Raw genomic sequence first — 20,868 nt, forward strand, 5'->3', positions numbered from 1 at the left:
TACTTATTGATATTTTGTTCAAGGCTGCCATCTTATTTTATGCTTTCTATTTGTCCTGCATGTTCTAAGATCTTCTTATTTCCTTTCTTGCCTTCAGTTATATTTTTAAAAGTTATTCTACGTTTTCCCCCCTCCATTAGTTTTTGATGTTTTTTAAAATATCACTTAGAGTAATAACTTGAGGAGCTATGATGATGATATCCAACTTGAGACTAGATTTTTATTTGTTTCTGTTAGGTGCTTGGGAGGACTATCAATCTGGGATCACATTATTTAATTCAGATTTGAGTCTCGAAGTTCTCAGAACCACCCAGCTGATACAAAGCCATGCCCTTGCAGAGGCTGGTTTCTTCTGGTTTACCCTTGCCATAAGGGGATAGACCTGCAAAGTCCCAGTTTAAAGTGGAGATGGTTCTGCAGAGACCTATACCTTCAGCGAGCCCTGAGCTTTGTCTTCTGTTTTCTGTTAACCCAGCGAGGCAACAAAACAATGAGTTAACTTTATAATTGTTTTTTTTCTGGGTCCAGAAATACACTTGAGTGGTAATCTTACCTTTCTAGATTTTCTCTTCTCTCCTAGATACTGGCCTTGGAATATGTCTCTGTCTTGTTAGCTCATGGATGCCTTTAAGAAACTTTAAGAAATAAATATGCCATTGGCTTTTTCAGTTATCCTTACTTGGAAGTACATTCCTTCCTTATTACCCAGCTTGCCATTACTGCAAGTGAATTCTATACATCAGTTCAGTTCAGTTCAGTCACTCAGTCACCTCTGACTCTTTGCAGACCACAAGAACTGCAGCACGCCAGGCCTCCCTGTCCATCACCAACTCCCGGAGTTTACCCAAACTAGTGTCCGTTGAGACGGTGATGCCATCCAACCATCTCATCCTCTGTTGTCCCTTCTTTTCCTGCCCTCAATCTTTCCCAGCATCAAGGTCTTTTCAAATGAGTCAGCTCTTCACATCAGGTGGCCAAAATATTGGAGTTTCAGCTTCAACATCAGTCCTTCAATGAACAACAGGACTGATCTCCTTTAGGATAGACTGGTTAGATCTCCTTGCAGGCCAAGGGATGCTCAAGAGTCTTCTCCAACACCACAGTTCAAAAGCATCAATTCTTTGGCACTCAGCTTTCTTTATAGTCCAACTCTCACATCCATACATGACTACTGGAAAAACCATAGCCTTGACTAGACAGACCTTTGTTGACAAAGTAATGTCTCTGCATTTTAATATGCTGTCTAGGTTGGTCATAACTTTCCTTCCAAGACTAAGCGTCTTTTAATTTCATGGCTGCAATCACCACCTGCAGTGATTTTGGAGCCCTCCCAAAATAAAGTCTGCCACTCTTTCCCCATCTATTTGCCATGAAGTGATGGGACTGGATGCCATGATCATCGTTTTCTGAATGTTGAGCTGTAAGCCAACTTTTTCACTCTCCTTTTTCACTTTCATCAAGAGACTCTTTAGTTCTTCTTCACTTTCTGCCATAAGGGTGGTGTCATCTGCATATATGAGATTATTGATATTTCTCCTGACAATCTTGATTCCAGCTTGTGCTTCTTCCAGCCCAGCGTTTCTTATGATGTACTCTGCATAGAAGTTAAATAAGCAGGGTGACAATATACATCCTTGACATACTCCTTTACCTATTTGGAACCAGTCTGTTGTTCCATGTCCAGTTCTACCTGTTGCTGCCTGACCTGCATACAGGTTTCTCAAGAGGCATGTCAGGTGGTCTGGTATTCCCATCTCTTTCAGAATTTTCCACAGTTTACTGTGATCCACACAGTCAAAGGCTTTGGCATAGTCAATAAAGCAGAGATAGATGTTTTTCTGGAACTCTCTTGCTTTTTCCATGATCCAGTGGATGTTGGCAATTTGATCTCTAGTTCCTCTGGCTTTTCTAAAACCTGCTTGAACATCTGGAAGTTCATGGTTCACATATTGCTAAAGCCTGGCTTGGAGAATTTTGAGCATTACTTTACTAACGTGTGAGATGAGTGCAATTGTGCGGTAGTTTGAGCATTCTTTGGCATTTCCTTTCTTTGGGATTGGAATGAAAACTAATCTTTTCCAGTCCTGTGGCCATTGCTGAGTTTTCCAAATTTGCTGGCATATTGAGTGCAGCACTTTCACAGCATCATCTTTCAGGATTTGAAATAGCTCAACTGGAATTCCATCATCTCTACTAGCTTTGTTCAGACTGATGCTTCCTAAGGCCCACTTGACTTCACATTCCAGGATGTCTGGCTCTAGGTGAGTGATCACACCATTGTTGTTATCTGGTTCATGAGATCTTTTTTGTACAGTTCTTCTGTGTATTCGTGCCACCTCTTCTTAATACCTTCTGCTTCTGTTAGGTCCATACCATTTCTGTCCTTTATCGAGCCCATCTTTGCATGAAATGTTCCCTTGGTATCTCTAATTTTCTTGAAGAGATCTCTAGTCTTTCCCAGTCTATTTTTTCCCTCTATTTCTTTGCATTGATCGCTGAGGTAGGCTTTCTTATTTCTCCTTGCTATTCTTTGGAACTCTGCATTCAAACAGGTATATTTTTCCCTTTTCCTTTGCTTTTCGCTTCCCTTCTTTTCACAGATATTTGTAAAGCCTCCTCAGACATCCATTTTGCTTTGTTTGCATTTCTTTTTCTTGGGGATGGTCTTGATTCCTGTCTCCTATACAGTGTCACATATCTCCATCCATAGTTCATCAGGCACCCTGTCTATCAGATCTAGTCCCTTTAATCTATTTCTCACTTCCAATGTGTAATCATAAAGCATTTTATTTAGGTCATTCCTGAATGGTCTAGTGGTTTTCCCTACTTTCTTCAATGTAAGTCTGAATTTGGCAATAAGGAGTTCATGATCTGAGCCACAGTCAGCTCCTAGTCTTGTTTTTGCTGACTGAAAAGAGCTTCTCCATCTTTGGCTGCAAAGAATATAATCAGTCTGATTTTGGTGTCCACCATCTGGTGATGTCCATGTGTAGAGTCTTCTCTTGTGTTGTTGGAAGAGCGTGTTTGCTATGACCAATGCTTTCTCTTGGGAAAACTGTATTAGCCTCTGCCCTGCTTCATTCTGTATTCCAAGGCCAAATTTGCCTGTTACTCCAGGTGTTTCTTGAATTCCTACTTTTGCATTACAATCCCCTCTAATGAAAAGGACATCTTTTTTGGGTGTTATTTCTAAAAGGTCTTACAGGTCTTCATAGAACCATTCAACTTCAGCTTCTTTAGCATTACTGGTCGGGGCATAGACTTGGATTACTGTGATATTGAATGGTTTGCCTTGGAAATGAACAGAGATTTTTCTGTTGTTTTTCAGATGGCATCCAAGTACTGCATTTCAGACTCTTTTGTTGATTATGATGGTTACTCCATAAGGCTTTTGATATGTATTCACATTTATCATACATTACTTTTCCTAGTACTGTATGAAACTACCTGTTTCCCTGTATCCTCCCAAACATCAGGTCATATTATTTTATAAAAGATCTTGCTGGCAAGAGAGACAATAATTGGTGCACCAGAATTTCTGAATGGATCTAAATACTCAAATGAGTCTTGTCACTTGTATTTTTATCTTACTAATGCTCTGAACAGAGAGGCCAAGGGATGATGCAGGAGGGCTAGTGGCTGGTCGGAAGGCCCATAGGTAAACTGATTAATAGTCACCTAGACAGGCACCCATTTAAAGTGGAGTCTACCTGGGACTCCCTGGCGCTAGAGTGACTAGTGCAGGAGAGAGTGGGTATGCAAGGGCTTAGCTCAGTGACTGTATACAAGCCAGTTCAGAAAGATTTCCTTATGTTATATGTTGACTGAATTTCAACACTCTTTTATAGATTTATTGCACAAATTAAAGTAAACCTATTTATTACTATGGCTGTAAAATACAGGTATCATTCTGAGTTTGTGTCTTTTTCTCCTAAGTAGAGAGTTGGTAATTATCTTCATACTGGTTCTTGTTTTTTTTTTTCATTTTTGGTCAGTTTTTCCTCCTTTTCTCTTCATATATGTTTTACAATGAGCCTGCTGATCCCCTCCACATTTACTAGGTATCCAACTATCATACTACAGCCATCAGACTGCCGCCAGTCTCCTTAAAAACAGATATATAGCTCTTTAATACCTCTTATTTTAAAACCACTTTTGTAGCTTCTTTTACTGGACTATATTTGTTGAATTTATCTTTTATTTTTCCTGTTATCTTCACTCACATGTTGAGTCATATTCAGTTCAGTTCAGTTCAGTCACTCAGTCGTGTCCTACTCTTAGCGACCCCATGAATGGCAGCACGCCAGGCCTCCCTGTCCATCACCAACTCCCGGAGTTCACTCAGACCCACATCCATCGAGTCAGTGATGCCATCCAGCCATCTCATCCTCTGTCGTCCCCTTCTCCTCCTGCCCCCAATCCCTCCCAGCATCAGGGTCTTTTCCAATGAGTCAATTCTTTGCATGAGGTGGCCAAAGTATTGGAGTGTCAGCTTCAGTATCATTCCCTCCAAAGAAATCCCAGGGCTGATCTCCTTCAGAATGGACTGGTTGGGTCTCCTTGCAGTCCAAGGGACTCTCAAGAGTCTTCTCCAACACCACAGTTCAAAAGCATCAATTCTTCGGTGCTCAGCTTTCTTCACAGTCCAACTCTCACATCCCTACATGACCACTGGAAAAACCATAGCCTTGACTAGACGGACCTTTGTTGGCAAAGTAATGTCTCTTCTTTTCAATATTGCTCTGGGTTTAATTTTTCTTATGTCAATGCAGCATAGTCAATGTCCAGAGCACATTCTCTGATACTGTCTTAAGACAAGTGTATATCTGTTTTCTAATACATGCCCTGGAGAAAGGTTTCATATGTTGGCCACAGAGTTAGTTGGATTCAGCTTTTTTTTCTCTGCTTTCACTGACCACACTGATCACCCTTATTAAAAGCCTCATAAGCCACTTGTTAGCAATAAGTTCTCTGAGTTTCTGTGGCCTTAACTTTTCAGAAATGTTGTTTCCCTGATGCTTCTCTTGAAATGTACACCCAATTTCACTCTTCCTGATGGGAGAGTCATTTGTTCATCCCTCTGAGGAGGGGGCAACAAAGCAACCATGTCTGCAGCATGATCTTGTGTCCTCTGTGTAAGGTGTCCTCTTCTTAAGCTATAGTGCAGGGATTAAAATAAACATGTCTTGAAAGCTGTCTAATCACCAGGACAGCTGCTGTTTCCCCAACAGGAGAGACCGTCCATATTTTAGGAACTTCAACTCTGTCCTGCCAATCACATGAAAATTACAATATGTGGTTTTCAAAGTTCTTCAAATCGTACTGTGATTTTCAAAATTCTTCCTTTCCTTTTCAAGGCTCAGAGTTTAGAAACAAAGAATGTGAAGATAATGAGCCATTTAATAGAGATGATGAAAGAGGGTGGAGTCATTTCTTTGTGGAGAGGAAATGGTATGAATGTTCTTAAGCTTGCTCCTGAAATAGCTGTTAAGATCTGGTCTTAGGAACAGGTAAAAACCACACTGCCTATGACATTTATTAACAAGGGAATGTTATTCAGTTTTACTTTTTAAAAAATCGGTTGGGGTTATTACAAAACAAAGAGAAGTAGTTGCTTATCTGTGTTGGAACATTACTATAAAGTTATATAATTACATTATTATTATATAATCGTCTGTGTGTGTGTTAAGTTGCTTCAGTCATGTCCGACTCTTTGTGACCCCATGGACTGTAGCCTGCCAGGCTCCTCTCTCCATGGGATTCTCCAGGCAAGAATATGGGTTTGTTTGTCATGTCATGTTGCTTCATTATAACATGGTTGCCATCAAAACATATTGCATAAGGTTCTCAGTTGTTTCCATCTCAAAGTTTTCCATTTTCTTTATATTTATTGCTTATCATAATCAACACTTGTTGAATGTTTGCTATATACCTTCTTTGCTGTATGTCTTATTCTAAGCAAATTGAGGTACAAGATGAAGTCTCTACTGTTAAGGTTGAGGCCTTCTATCTAATATACATGACTATATTTAGGTACTATGCAAGAGACACGGGTTCGATTCCTGGGTCAGGAGGATCCCCTGGAAAAGGTTATAGCAACCCACTCTAGTATTCTTGCCTGGGAAATCTCATGGATAGAAGAGCCTGGTGGGCTATAGTCCGTGGAATTGCAGAGAGGGACATGACTGAGTGACTAAGCAGCACGAAAATGTGGATTATAGTTTTAAACTATTAATTAAATGCCTAGGTATCCACTGATATTGAATGACTTGCATGCCTCTTTGAACTTTTTCAATGCTAACATACCTTTGAACTCTTGTTAATACAGTATAAGGAGTATCTTTCTTCTGAAGAAGGCAGTTTAGGAACACTTGAGAAATTTGCTTCTGCTTCTTTGGCTGGTGCCACTTCTCAGTCTTTTATTTACCCCTTAGAGGTAAGTGCTATTGAAAAAGATTTGTTATCCTTAATGAAAATTATGGCTAATTTTTTTCAAGTGAGCCAGAATCCTCTTATTATTAGTAGCTATTGAGTAGAGAAAATCTGTTGCTAGGGCAGTGTTACCAGAGCTGTGATATCTAAGCTGGCATTTCTGTTGCTTTGATTTGTATCACATTTTATTTTACTAAAATATAAATACCACTTATATTTACTCATATAAGTGATATAGTATTTGTCTTTCTGACTTTGCTTAGTATGATAATATCTAGGTCCATCCATATTGTTGCAAGTGGCATTATTTCATTCTTTTTGATGGCTAAGTAACATTCTGTTGCGTGTGTGTTAACACACACACACACACACATACCACATGTTCTTTATCCATTCATCTGCCAATGGGACATTTTGTTGCTGTTATTTTCTTGCATTTTCCCTTCCATATGAACATCAGAATTGGCTTGCCAAGTTTCTTAAAAAAACCAAAATAAACCAAACTGGGATTTTGACTCTTAGTTGTACTTAGTGAATTTAGGGAAGAAATGACAATTATAATATTGAATTTCTTTTTTTGCCCAGGAATGAGATATGTCGTCCTTTCCATTTAGATCTGTTCTTGTATTATTTGATAAAGTTTATAATTTTCTTATGCAGGTCTTATGCATTTGAGGCTTTTATTACTAGATACAGTGTGGTATTTGTTGCTATTAATGTATTTCATTAGATTTTGCTAATGTTTATTGCTGGTATATATGAAAACTCCTGAATTTTTAAGTTAAACTTATATCCAACCACTTTACATTACTCTTATTAAATAATCTGGAAACTCTTAAGAATTTCTTTTAATTCTTGTTTTCCTGAAATTTTATCATGAAATGTGTAGATTCTGACCCTTTTCTTTCATCAGTTAATTTCAGATCTTTTTAATGATCTCTTTTTCCAGCTCTGGGAAATTTTCTACTATTAAATAATTTTGGATTTTGCTTTTCTTTTTGATCTCTCTGTGTATATATATGTCTTCTTCATCCATTGATTTATTGATGGACACTTTGGTTGCTTCCATATATTGGCTATTGTAAATAATGCTGCAATGAACATAGGGGTGCATATATCTTCTCAAATTAGGGTTTTTGCTCTCTTCAGAAAAACACCCAAAAGTGGTGTTGCTGGATCGTGTGGTAGTTCTGTCTTTAGGTTTCTTTGAAGAACTTCCGTACTGTTTTCCATAGTGGCCGCACCAATTTATATTCCCACCAACAGTGCTCAAGGGTTCGCTTTCTTCTGCTGCTGCTGCTAAGTCGCTTCAGTTGTGTCTGACTCTGTACGACCCCATAGACGCTTTCTTTACACCTTGCCAACACTTGTTATTTGATGTCTCTTGATGATAGCCATTCTGATAGGTGTGAGGTGATATCTCATTATAGTTTTGATTTTCATTTCTCTGATGATTTGTGATACTGAGCATCCTTTCATGTTTGTTGGTCAGCTGTATGTCTTCTTTGGAAAAATGTCTACTCAGGTCTTCTGTCCTTTTTTTTGGTGGGGAGTTTGATGTTGAATTGTATGAGTTCTTTGTATATTTTGGATATCAACCCCTTATCAGATATATAATTTGCAGATATCTTCTCCCATTCAGTAGGATGCCTTTTTGTTTTGTTAATAGCTTCCTTTGTTGTGAAAAAGCCCTTTGATTTAATGTAATTTCATCTGTTTATTTTTGCTTTTGTTTCCCTTTGCCTGAGGAGACATATACAAAATATTGCTAAGACTGATGTCAAAGTGTACACTGCCTATATTTTCTTCTAGGAGTTTTATAGTTTCAAGTCTTAAATTTAAATCTTTAATCCATTTGGAGTTTATTTTTGTAAATGATGTGAGAAAGTAGTCTGGGTTGACTCTTTTGCATATAACTGTCCAGTCTTCCCAGCACCATTTATTGAGAAGGCTGTCTTTTCTCCATTGTACCTCCAACATCTTGCCTCCTCTGGCATTATTTATAATTAGCCATATAAATATGGGTTTATTTCTTTGCTCTCTATTCTCTTCCATTGATTTATGTGTCTGTTTTGGGTCCAGCATCATACTGTTTTGATTGCTGTAGCTTTGTAGTATAGTTTGAAACCAAGGGGTATGTTACCTCTAGCTTTCTTCTTCTTTCTCAGGATTGTTTTGGCTATTTGTGGTATTTTGTGTTCCCATACAAATTTAAAAATTTTGTTTGTTCTAGTTCTGGAAAAATGCCATCGGCATTTTGATAGAGCCTCCACCAAATCTGTAGATTGCCTTGGGTAATATAGTCATATTAATAATATTAATTCTTTTAATCCACGAGCATAGTTATCTTCCCATTTGTTTGTGTTGTCTTCAGTTTATTTCATCAGTGTCTTACAGTTTTCTGGTACAAGTCTTTTATCTTTTTGGTTAGATTTATTCCTAGGTATTTCATTATTTTTGATGCAATTGTAAATGGGTTGTTTTCTAATTTTCTCTTTCTGTTAGTTTATTGTCAATGTAAAGAAATACCAACAAGGATGTTTCCACATGTCAATTTTAAAAATTGCTTTGGCAGATGGATTCTTAACCACTGGGACACCAGGAAAGCCCTGGTTGATAATTTTGGATTCTGTAACTTTACTGAATTAATTTGTGAGTTTGAAAAGTTTCCTTGGTGTCAGCTTTTTAGTATTTTCTATATAGTATCATCTCACCTGCAAACAATGACAGTTTTACCTCTTTCCAATTTAGATCCATTTTCTTTTTCTTGTTTGACTACTGTGGCTAGGACTTCCAATACTATGTTGAATAAAAGTGGTTTAGTGAGCATCTTTTTCTTGTTCCTGATCTTAGCTTTTCACCGTTGAGTATGATATTGGCAGTAAGTTTGTCTTATATGGCAATTACTATATTGAGGTATATTCCCTATATTCCCACTTTCTTGGGAGTTTTATCATAAATGAATGTTGAATTTTATCAAAAGTTTTTTCTGCATCTTGAGATGATCACATGATTTTTATCCTTCAATGTTCATGTAATGTGTGACATTGATTTGCAAATATTGAACTGTCTTCCTAGGTGAAATATACTCTTGAATCCCTCTGAGGATTTAAATTATTTTTGTTTTAAAGTCTCCAATTTGTTTTGCTATTATTTGTTTTTTCTAAATTCCAAGTTAATGAATACAAGGAACACCCAGAGACCCTGGATTAATCATGAAGGTGATTAATTTTAGAGCTATGAGTCAGAGCAGATGTATAAAATTTAAATATATTCAGAATATATTTTTCTGTCATGATAATACTTCTTTACTCTTTAATAAGAATGAAACATCCAATTTTTTTAAAAAATACAGATCTTCCATGTGGTTTTTGAATTTTAAGATTATTTTCTCTTCAAAGTATAAATTGACCTGTGTGTTTATCTGGCAGTATTTATATATAATCTAGGATAAGCAGTATGTCCTTCAGATTGTGTAGCTTTATATATGCACAGTAAAGAAGCAACTGATCTAGTAAGAGATAAGGAGATTCCTGCAAATACATTTCTATCATAGCATTTCTCAATGAAAAATGAATAAATAGTATAACAATTAAGGCTCACCAAGTTTCTTTTCCACTTGGTAAAGAAACAGCTTATTTTATGCTAAACTTCAATGTCAGCAGAATTTTCTGTGTTTTCCGTTAGTCCAGGGAAACTCTGGATACTCTACACAAATTTCAGTAAACATTTTGCCTTTCTCCATATAGGGGTGTGTGTGTGCGTGTGTGTTGTGTTTGTGTAGAGAGAGAGCAAGTTGGAAATGTTGTGTCCCTTTACCTTTAAAAATTTCAGTGTGAATTTCCTTAGAATGAAGAACTCTCTTTTATATATTATCAAAATCAGTAAATTTATCAGCAGTACAATACTATTATCTAATCCACAGTCCTTATTGAAATGTAATTAATTGTTAATTGTTCTAATAATTGTTTCTATAGTAATTTCTTTTTCCAGATCCAATTCAGATCACGTGTCAGGTCTCTTTAACATCCTTTCATCTGTATAAGTTCCTCAGTCTTTTATTTTCTATTTTTTTGGTCTTTCTTTGTGTTGGTATTTGTGTGGGTGCTCTTACATATATATATATATATATATATATATATGTATGTATATATGGTTTAAAAAACCTACTGCCATTCACAAGTTGTGTGTATATGTATACGTGTGTTGATGTTTGTGAAATCCTAATATCAGTTTATTAGGATACTTATGTTGGAGATGGAGGTTGTAGGAGCTTCATTTTTCTTTTAGGTTTCTTTTCTGAACATGTCTGACACATAGTATTATGTAAATTTAAGGTGTTCATCAGTTAATTTGATACATTTATATATTATAGCAATATTTAGCACTACAATCACATTCATAGTTTTTTATTTTTAGTGGTTGGAATAAATAAGTTCTAGTCTCTCAGCAAGATGGTTGATTATAATACAAGATTGTTGTCTGTATTCATTATACTGTGTGTTAGATCTCTGCTGCTGCTGCTGCTAAGTCACTTCAGTTGTGTCCGACTTTGTGCGACCCCATAGATGGCAGCCCACCAGGCTCCCCCTTCCCTGGGATTCTCCAGGCAAGAACACTGGAATGGGTTGCCATTTCCTCTAGAGCTTAATTATTACTTGTTGCAAGTTTGTACCCTTAAATTGCATCTGTCTTACCTGCCCCACTTCTTATGCCCTGGTAACCACCATTTTACTCTGTTTTTGCAAGTTTGGCTTTTTAGATTAAACATATAAGTGATACTGTACTGTACTTGTCTTCCTCTGTCTGACTTATTTCACTTAGCACACTACACATGGCAGAATGTCCCCCTTTTTCATGGCTGAATAACATTCTATTATAATATATACACATATATGTATATATTAATGGACAGTGACGATATATATGCATATATATCTTTGTTGGCCATTCATCTGTTGATGAGCTTATTTCCATATCTTGGCTATTGTGCATAGTGCTACAGAATAGTGCTAAACATACATAGTAGTGCATATATCTCTTTGAAATCCTGTTTTCATTTCTTTTGTGTATTATAACCAGAAGAATTGCTGGGTCATAGGATAGATCTACTTTTAATTTTTTGAGGAACCTCCAACTTGTTTTCCATAGCAGTTGGTCCAATTATATTCAATTTTGGGTTCCTTATCTGACTTATAGTGCAATAATAGCTGTGGCTACACTAGTATTTAATTTAGACAGAAAGAAGAACAGCTGGATTCAGATACTTTATCTTCCTGCAAAGTTAAGTTCAGGAATTTGGTAAATGCACTGTATTTGTATTTAAGCACTGTATTTATAACGTGTGTGTATGTGTGTGTGCTTAGTTGCTCAGTTGTGTCCAACTTTCTGTGACCCTATGAACTGTTACATAGTAGTATGCAAAAGTAAAATATTCCAAGAATAAGTAGGAAAATGATAGCAGGTATGCTGTCATTGAAAATACAGTTTGACCTAAGATTGTTTTCTCTTTTTAATTCTGTAACTCACACTTTATAGGATTGCCCTGGGTTGGGTAACTGATAATGAGCCTATAACATTCTTTTACATTCAGGTTTTAAAAACTAATTTGGCTGTAAGTAAAACTGGACAGTACTCTGGGCTATTGGACTGTGCCAGGAAGATCTGGAAGCTTGAAAAGATTACAGGCTTTTACGAAGGCTACATTCCTAGTCTTCTGACTGTCATACCGTATGCGGGTGTAGATATCACTCTCTATGAGGTCAGTTTGTTTCTATGATGGCCTTACATCAGATTTATTAGATCTGAAAATATAATACAATTGAAAAAATTTTAAATCAAAAATACATTTAAAACTGAGTGAATAGAAAACGTATTTTTCTTTTTACAGTTTGTTCTTCTGGCTTCTCTTTCTCAGGACTGTTTCTATAAGTATTATTTTCTATAAGCTTGTTTTCTACAAGTATGACCTTGACCTTTCCTTTCCTCTCCCTGCACACAACCTACTCCACCTTAGTGACTCCATCTGTTGCTGGGTTTCTATATAGCTGGTATATCAGTAACTTGCAGCTGTTTTTAAAACCGCTCTCCTGATCTTCAGACCACCAAGGAGACTGAATGATACTGTTTTGCTCCCCATTTTTTCCTAGTGTCAGAAGTCTGATTTGGCTCATGTTACTTCTGGGGTTCCTCATGAATAATTTCTGGTTATAGTAATCATCTATTCCAAACCAATTATAGTCACTTGATTCAGAAAAAGGAAGAGAAGAATGTAAGTTCTTTTTTGGGGAGGGAAGAAGGAGTGCAAAATAATAATGACTTTTTTTCTCTGTTCAGTTCAGTTCAGTCGCTCAGTCATGTCCGGTCTTTGCCACCCCATGAACTGCAGCACCCCAGGCCTCCCTGTCCATCACCGACTCCCGGAGTTCACTCAAACTCACGTCCATTGAGTCGGTGATGCCATCCAGCCATCTCATCCTCTGTCGACCCCTTCTCCTCCATTAGTAGTGTCCAGTTTCACTTTGGTCATTCTCTGTAGCTGATCCTAAGAGACCATCAAGCATGACATTCCCTGTACAACTCCTTTTTTTTTTTTTTAGTAATCCTGAGTACCTTCCACTGCACCAAACTTCTTAATTCTTATCAGTTAGGATAGCAGTTAGGATCGTGGACTCAGACTGCTAGAGTACAAATTATGGCTTCACAATTTGCCTAACCTCTCTGTGCCTGAATCCTCTTACCTTAAAAATGAGGATGTATCCACTCAATAAATAATTACTGAGTTGCATGTACCACACTCTGTTCTAGGTACACCAAACAGAAGAGACAGAAAGTCCTATCTGTAGGGAGCTCAACATTCTTTCACTGCAAGACAGACAATAAACCTTTGAAGCATGGCATATGGTAGTAATAGGGTTGTGGAGAAAAATGAAGCAGGAAAGGAGAATAGATAATTTAGTGACTGGAAGGCCTTCTTGAAAAGATACCTTCTGAGTAAAGACCAGAGGATGTGAGGGGGTTGAGCCACACATACATGTACAAGGAGGACATTTAGGATGGATGCATACCTGTGCAGCTGGAGCAGAGTGAGCCAGGAGAGATTAGTAGGAGATGAGGTCAGAGATCTGCTGGGTCAGGGCAGATTTCTCAAGGCCTTGCAGATTGTAGAAGGGACTTTAATTTTTGCTCTAGGTGAAACTGTTGGAGGGCTCTGGGCATAGAAATGCCTTAGCCGACAAGATTTCTTATCATAAAAACTTTATTGATATACCATTTTAAAGTATACAGTTCAATATACTCACAGGTTGTACAACCATCCCTACTATTTAATTCAATACATTTTTATCACTCCTAAAAGAAACCCTGTACTCATTAGCAATCGCTCCCCACTTCTAACTCCTCCACTCCCTGGAAACCACTAATCTATTTTCTGTGTCTATAGATTTGTCCAGTCAGGACACTTCATATAAATGCAATTATACAGCATGTAATCTTTTATGACTGGCTTCTTTTCACTCAGAAATATGGTTTCAAGTTTCATCCATCTTATAGCATTTATCAGCATTTCATTATTTTTTCTGAATATTATTCTATTATATGGGTATACTCTCTCTTGTTTGTCTCATTCATCAGTTAATGGACAATTGAGCTATTTCCACTTTATTACTAATATGAATAATGCTGCTATGAAATTGAGTACAAATTTTTGTGTAGACATGTGTTTTCATTCTCTTGGATATGTATCTAGGAGTAGAATTGCTGAGTCATTAGATAACTCTATGTTTAGCCTCTTGAAGAACTGCCAAACTGTTTTTCAAAGTAGCTACACCATTTAATTTCCACCAGCAGTGAATGAGGGTTCTGAGTTCTCCACATCCTTGCCAACACTTGTTATTATCTGTCTTCTTGATTTTGTTATCTTTGTGAATAGGAAGTGGTTATGTTGTCTATTATTTTTTCTTGTTTAGTTGTAGTTCTTTGCATATAATAGATACAAGTACCTTAGATATTTGATCTGCAATTATTTTCTTCCATTCCACATATTATCTTTAATTTTGATGAAGTCAAATTTATTTATTATTTCTTTTGTTACTATTGTATTTGGTGTCATATATAAGAAACCACTGCCAAATCCAAGAACACAGAAGATTTATATCTTCTAAGGGTTTTACGTTTTTAGCTCTTACTTTAGGTCTACTATGCATTTTGAATTAATTGTTGAATATGGTGTTAGGCAGGGATTTAACTCCATTCTTTTGCATGTGGATATTCAGTTGTCTCGGAGAAGGCAATGGCACCCCACTCCAGCACCCTTGCCTGGAAAATCCCATGGATGGAGGAGCCTGGTGGGCCGCAGTCCATGGGGTCACTGGGAGTCGGACACGAGTGAGCGACTTCATTTTCACTTTTCACTTTCATGCATTGGAGCAGGAAATGGCAACCCACTCCAATGTTCTTGCCTGGAGAATCCCAGGGACGGGGGAGTCTGGTGGGCTGCCATCTCTGGGGTCGCACAGAGTTGGACACGACTGAAGCAACTTAGCAGCAGCAGCAGCAGCATTCAGTTGTATCAATACCATTTGTTGAAAAGACTGTTTTCTCCACTGGACGGTCTTGGCAATATTATTAAAGTTTACCATACATGTTAAAGGTTTATTTCTAAATCCTCAAATTCTATTTCATTGATCAGTATGTCTGTCCTTACACCAGAACCACAACTTCCTTAACTGGTATGGTTCTGTAGTAAGTTTGAAATTAGAAAATGTGACTTCTCTAGCTTTTTCTTTCAGAATTGGTTGGGCTATTGTGAGTGCCTCACATTTTCATATGAATTTTAGGATTGACTGAGCGACTAAGCACACACACAGTGTTAGAAGAAGTCCATCTAGGATAATGGACAAAGCTTGAAAAAAATGGTCTTTGATCTGCTGGGAGACTAAATGATCAAGGGAAATATGCACAGAAGACCCAAATAGACATTTCTCTAAAGAAGACATACAGATGGACAATAGGCACATGAAACAATGCTCAGTATCACTAACTATTAGAGAAAGGTAAATCAAACTATAGTGAGGTATCACCTCACACCAGTCAGAATGGCCATCATTAAAAAATCTACAAATAATAGATCCTAGAAAGGATGTAGAGAAAAGGGAATCCCCCTACACTGTTGGTGGGAATTAAGTTGATGCAGCCACTTTCTGGAGAACAGTATGGAGGTTCCTCAGAAAACTAAAAATAGAATGATCCCGCATTTCTACTCCTGGGCATATATCTGGAGAAAATTATAATTTAAAAATATACATGCACCCCTATGTTCATGGCTTCCCTCGTAGCTCAGTTGGTGAAGCATCTGCCTGTAATGCGGGAAATCCAGGTTTGATTCCTGGGTGGGGAAGATCCTCTGGAGAAGGAAATGGTAATCCACTCCTGTATTCTTGCCTGGAGAATCCCATGGACAGAGGTGCCTAGCAGGCTACAATCCATGAGGTCACAAGAGTTGGACACGACTTAGTGACTAAACCACCAACACCTATGTCCATAGCAGCACTGTTTACAATAGCCAAAACATGGAACCAACCTGAACACTATCAACAGATGAATGGATAAAGAAGATGTAGTACATATATACAGTGGAATACTACTCAGCCATAAAAAGAATGATTTGCAGTCATTTGTAGCAACATGGATGCAACTAGAGATTATGAGACTAAGCAAAGTAAGCTAGAAAGAGAAAGACAAATACCATATGACATCACTTTTGTGTGGAATCTAAGATATGGCACAAATGAACCTATCTATGAAACAGAAACAGTCACAGATACAGAGAACAGACTTGTGGTTGCTAAGGGGGAGGGATGGTAGGTGAGAGTGGGACTGGGAGTTTGGGGTTAGTAGATGCAAACTATTATATATAGGATGTGTAAACAAGGTACTATTGTATAGTACAGGAAACTATGTTAAATATCCTGGGATAAATTATAATGGAAAAGAATATAAAAAATGTATATATGTATATAACTAAGTCACTTTGCTGTACAGCAGAAATTAACACAACGTAAATTAACTATTGTTGTTCAGTCGCTCAGTCACGTCTGACCCTCTGAGACCCCATGGACTGCAGCATGCCAGGCTTCCCTGTCCTTCACCATCTCCTGGAGCTTGCTGAAACTCATGTCCATTGAGTTGGTGATGCCATCCAACCATCTCATCCTCTGTCGTCCCCTTCTCCTCCTGCCCTCAATCTTTCCCAGCATCAGGGTCTTTTCCAATGAGTCAGCTCTTCACATCAGGTGGCCAAAGTATTGGAGCTTCAGCTTCACCATCAGTCCTTCCAATGAATATTCAGAACTGATTTCCTTTAGGATTGATTGCTTTGATCTCCTTGCTGTCCAAGGGACTCTCAAGAGTCTTTATCACCACAGTTCAAAAGCATCAATTCATCCATACATGACCATTGAAAAACCATAGCTTTGACTATACAGACCTTTGTTGGCAAAGTAATGTCTCTGCTTTTTAATATGCTGTCTAGGTTTGTCATAGCTTTTCTTCCAAGGAACAAGTGTCTTTTAATTTCATGGCTGCAGTCACCACCTGCAGTGATTTTGGAGCCCAAGAAAATGGAGTCTGTCACTGTTTCCATTGTTTCCCCATCTATTTGCCATAAAGTGATGGGACCAGATGCCATGATCTTAGTTTTTTGATCGTTGAGTTTTAAGCCAGCTTTTTCACTCTTCTCTTTCACCTTTATCAAGAGGCTCTTTAGTTCCTCTTCACTTTCTACCATAAGGGTGGTGTCATCTGCATATCTGAAGTTATTGATATTTCTCCCAGCCATCTTGATTCCAGCTTGTGCTTTGTCCAGCCTGGCATTTCACATGATGTATTCTGCGTAGAAGTCCAATAAGCAGGGTGACAATATACAGCCTTGATATATTCCTTTCCTAATTTGGAACCAGTCTATTGTTCCGTGTCTGATTCTAACTGTTACTTCTTGACTTGCATACAGGTTTCTCAGGAGGCAGGGGCTTTCCTGATGGCCCAGGCGGTAAAGTGTCTGCCTGCAATGCAGGAGACCTGGGTTTGATCCCTGGGTTGGGAAGATCCCCTGGAGAAGGAAATAGCAACCCACTCCAGTACTCTTGCCTAGAAAATCCCTAGGACAGAGGAGCCTGGTAGGCTACAGACCATGGGGTCACAAAGAGTCGGACATGACTGAGTGACTTGACTTCTCAGGAGGCAGGTAAGGTGGTGTGGTATTCCCATCTCTTTAAAGTTTTTCCACAGTTTGTTGTGATCCACACAGTCAAAGGCTTTAGCGTTGTCAATGAAGCAGAAGTGGAAGTTCTTCTGGAATTCTCTTGCTTTTTCTATGATCTAGTGGATGTTGAAAATTTGATCTCTGGTTCCTCTGCCTTTTCTAAATCCTGCTTGAACATCTGGAAGTTCATGGTTCATGTACTGTTGAAGCCTAGCTTGGAGGATTTTGAGCATTACTTCGCTAGTATATGAAATGAGTGCTAGCAGGCGAAATTAACTATACTTTGATAAAAAATAAATTTAAAAATCCTAAGTAAATCTGATAATCAAGTTGGGGAATCCTTAAATGAGGAAAGGCCTTGAAAGTAGTGCACTAGTTTGTTAGGGTTGCCATAACAGAATATCTCAGACTAGGTGGCTTGTGTAAGAAAAGTTGTTTTCTCACAGTTCTGGAGACCAGAAGCCCAAGATCAAGGTTTCTCTGAGAACTCTCTCCTTGGCTTGCAGATGGCCAGCTCCCTCTGCCCTCATGTAGTTTCCTTTTTGTGCAAGCACATATATATCCAAACTTCTACTTAAAAGAACACCAGACATATTGGAATAGGGTCCACTCTGAATAAAGGTTTCCCAAGTGGCACAGTGGTAAAGAATTTGCCTTCCAGTGCAGAAGACAAAATAGACCTGGGTTTGATCCCTGGGTTGGGAAGATCCCCTGGAGGAAGAAATGGCAACCCATTCTGCTATTCTTGCCTGGAAAATTCCATGGAGAGGGAATCCTGGCAGACACAACTAAACATGTGTGAATACAAACACTCCACTCTTAATACCTAGTGAAATTAACTTCATTACCTCTTTAGAGACTTTGTCCATGAACAGTGACATTCTGAAGCCCTAAGGGTTAGGGCTTCAAACATAAGAATTTTGGTGGTGGGAGGACACAATTCAGCCCATTAGAAGTAAACAATGGCATTGTCTAGTATCTTTAGATTAAAATAATTATTTTGATATTTCAAAACTATTTAATCAGTCATTTAAAGCATGATCTGGACACTCTGGGGCTGAATTTCTGGGACCTTTTCTAAGGGTCCTTGAAGCCTGAACTATTTTCATAATATGAAGATGTTATTTACCTTTGTCACTTTCATTCTCTTGCGATGAAAGAGTTTTTTTTCCCCCAGATTAATGATAACATCATTCCTCTGCTGGTTAATAAGAACATACTCTTCAGTTTAAAATTTTTCTGTTTTAATGTCTCATATGATAGATAATACTGATAGATGTAACCTATATAAACAAAAACTTTTTGGTGTCCTCAAAGATATTTAAGAGTGTAAAGGAGTGCTGAAACAAAAATACTGCTGTAAGAAGAAATGCAGTTTGACAGAATAAGCTTCCATAAAGATTAGACAACCAGGGATCTAAAGTCCAGATTCACTTTCCATCAATAAGGTCCTCTAATCTCATGGTGTTTTGATGCATAGAGAACACCTCTGGATAATTTTGATTGCTAGGATGGTGCTTAGGAAAAAAGATAATATTTAGATAATTTGAGTCCTTGAAATGTTGAAAAGAAAAGAAAGTGACAGTCACTCTTTTGGGTCTGACTCTTTGTAACCCCATGGACTATGTGTCCATGGAATTCTCCAGGCCAGAATACTGGAGAGGGTAGCTGTTCCCTTCTCCAGGGGATCTTCCCAACCCAGGGATCGAACCCAGGTCTTCCACATTGCAGGCGGATTTTCTACTAGCTGAGCCACGAGGAAAGTGAAATATTGAGGGCTTTATTAATTTGCATTAAGTTATGTGATAAGTTAGCAGTTCAAAAATATATATCCTATGGCTTTTGCTACTCTGTACTGGATTACTGCATTCTGGATTTTATATACTTTGCTAATGTAACACAGAAGATAGCAAGGAGTCTGACTATGGTGAGAAAATATATTAGCATTTTATTATCTTGGTTCTTCTTTAACAGCTGTTGAAGTGTATTGTTACTTTGTTCTCTGTCAGCTTTTGAAGACTCGCTGGCTAAACACTCATGCAGAAGACCCTGGATTGGTGATTTTGATGGGATGTTGTGCCTTCTCTAACTTTTGTGGTCAGTTTGTCAGCTACCCACTGAATCTAGTGAGAACTCGCATGCAGGTTCAAGGTGAGTTTTTGTGAGAAGGATGATAGTTACAAAACTCCATATGATTTAGGATTTTTACTTTCTGCTCTGAAGAATGTCTTAGAATTCTCCTCATTACCACCATTCATGTTAGTTTTTTTGAAAAGACTAAATTAGGAAATCCTCCTCATATGAGTTTTAGTGGTGCTATTTATTTGAAATTGAGTTTTAAAGATCAAATCTAAACTTTATAGCCACATGAAGATGGGATATTCTGCCTTGGATGGTAGAATTAATGTCTCCATGCCAAAGGTATCCAGTCTATTCTTGAACTAGAGTTTATAAGATTGTGATAATGAAGGATTCAAAATTTAGGTATTTATCTAAGTGACTTTTAAAGGATTTTTGCAAGATGGTATATAGTGATTCAAATTCATTTAAAAAGAAGTTGATAAAATATCTGCCAATTATTAAAACAAATTTATCTGTTGAATTCAGAAAGAGTCTGTCTTTCAATCGACAACTGTTGATTGTAGGAATTTTTACAAATATATATATACGTGAAACTACCAACTAGATTAAGACAGTACATTTTTAGCATTAGAGAAGGTTTCTTTATGCCTTTCCCAGTTAATAAACATTCCACACCAAAGTAATTATTATTCTGATTTTATCACCATTTATTAGTTTATCTGTTCTTAAAAACTGTGTACTGTCTTGGAGAGTCATTGTTACATGTAGTCTTTTTCTTTGCTCTATAATACTCCACTTTATCCATTATACTATTGATGACCATCTGGGTTGTTTCTGTTTTGGGGCTATTATGAATAAAATGGATATGAATATTCATGTACTTGTCTTTTGAAAAACATAAGCATCTTTTTGATTATAGAATAAATGCATATTCAACTTTAGTAGATATTGTCAAATTTGTTTTCTAAAATGCTTATTTCAGTTTGCATTATAAAAGCAATCTAGAAGTCCCAGTCGCTCATCTTTGTTAGCACTTGTTATTGTCAGTCTTACAATTTAGATATTCTGCTGATGTACAATAAAATCTCTTTGTG

At 37.5% G+C, this 20,868-nt stretch overlaps 1 pseudogene; it reads left to right on the top strand.

Moving 5' to 3' along the window:
- Positions 1 to 20,868, top strand: part of LOC128045544 (calcium-binding mitochondrial carrier protein SCaMC-1-like) — a 62,408-nt pseudogene that overhangs the window by 22,829 nt on the left and 18,711 nt on the right.

This window comes from Budorcas taxicolor, chromosome 3, assembly GCF_023091745.1.
Source record: "Budorcas taxicolor isolate Tak-1 chromosome 3, Takin1.1, whole genome shotgun sequence".
Classification (NCBI taxonomy): Eukaryota; Metazoa; Chordata; class Mammalia; order Artiodactyla; family Bovidae; genus Budorcas; species Budorcas taxicolor.